At 46.8% G+C, this 1655-nt stretch overlaps 1 pseudogene; it reads right to left on the reverse strand.

Annotated features, from left to right (window-relative positions):
* Window positions 1-371: 371 nt before the first annotated feature.
* LOC103738011 lies at window positions 372-1208 on the reverse strand (annotated as a pseudogene).
* Window positions 1209-1655: the final 447 nt, after the last annotated feature.

Raw genomic sequence — 1655 nt, forward strand, 5'->3', positions numbered from 1 at the left:
ACAACAGCAGTTAAGAACACTGGCTGTTCTAGCAGAAGACCTGGGATTGAAGGCCAGAACCCACATAGCAGCTAAGAACTGTCTGTAACTCCAGTTCCAGGGGATCCAACAACCTCTTCTGTCCTCACTGGGCATTGCATGACATGGGTGGACTTACCTACATGCAGGCAATACATGCATATACATAAAATTAATTTTTTTTTAAATCCTGAGTCTAAAGCACCAAAATAAACAAAAAAAAAATGAAAAAAAAATCAAAAAAGGAAACCACAAGCAAATAACACAATGCCAAAGCTGGCTGGGTTTTTGCTCTTCATTGTGCTGGGAGCCAGGGCAGTGATATCTTTCTGAATCCTGTCTATGATGCCAGGTTACATGGTGGTGCCACCAGGCAAAACTGTGTTGGCACAGAGGTCCTTGTGGATGTCAACGTCACACTTCATAGTGGAACTAAAGGTAGTTTCGTGGATACCTCAGCATTCCTTGCCAAGGAAGGAAGGCTGGAAGAGTGCCTTCTGGCAGCAGAGGACACATTACCAATGGTGATGACCTGGCCATAGGGCAGCTCATAAGTCTTCTCAAGGTAGAAGGAAGTTGCAGTGGTGGCCATCTCTTCCTTTAGGTAGAGGGCCACATAGCACAGTTTATGTTTAATGACACACATGAGTTCCCAATTGGCTGTGGGGCTGTAACCATGGTAGGTCAGGATCTTCATGATGTAGTCTGTCAGGTCCCGGCCATCCAGGTCCAGACACAGAATGGCAAGGGCAGGGCATAATCCTTATAGATGGGCACAGAGTGGGTGACACATTTGCCAGAGTCCATTACAATTGCAGTGGAATGCCAGAGGGACAGCGCAGCCTGGATAACTACATACATGGCTGGGGTGTTGAAGGTCTTAAACACAATCTGTGTCATCTTTTCACTGCTGGCTTTGGGTTCAGAGAGGCATCGGTGAACAGCATGAGGTGCTCCTTGGGGGACACATGCAACTAATTGTAGAAGGTGCCAGATCTTCTCCATGTCCTCCCAGTTGACAATGTTGGTCTGGATGGGATATTTGGGGCCAGGATGCCTCTCTTCCTCTGAGCCTTGTCACCCAGGTAGGTGGCCCATGTTTACCATCATACCGTGGTGCCCAGGGCAGCCCATGATGGAGGGGAAGACACCTGGTGAACATCCCTGCTTGCAAAGCCAGCTTTGCACATGACAGATTCTTTCGGACAACAAGCACAATCTAGATAGCCTATTCAGCCTTTCATATATTCTTCACCTAGAAGTGATCAGGTGCCCAAAGCTCCTCACCAAAATTGTGGCCTTCAGTCCATTTTCCCAGTTCTCTTCTTGTTTTTAACTGAGTTTTCATGGGCCTTGCACATGCTGTCACCATTGCTCTAATTTTATATGAGCAAGGTACCAGGAGTCTTGAAGACTCCTTATCAAAATGTACCTCCTCCCCTGCCTCTTAAAATATTTCCACCCTCTCTTCCACAATGCTCCCTGAGCTGGGGATAGGTGAGGTTTAATATAGGAGTCCTGTCTGGGAACCCACATTCTGCAGTCTCTTATTCTTTACACTTTGGCCAGTTGTGTTCTTTTTTGTTTGTAGCCCTCTGTTGCAGCAGGTAACTTTGCTGATTAGAATTGAGAGACCC

Source organism: Nannospalax galili, unplaced genomic scaffold, assembly GCF_000622305.1.
Source record: "Nannospalax galili isolate Female #2095 unplaced genomic scaffold, S.galili_v1.0 scaffold96, whole genome shotgun sequence".
NCBI classification, from domain to species: Eukaryota; Metazoa; Chordata; class Mammalia; order Rodentia; family Spalacidae; genus Nannospalax; species Nannospalax galili.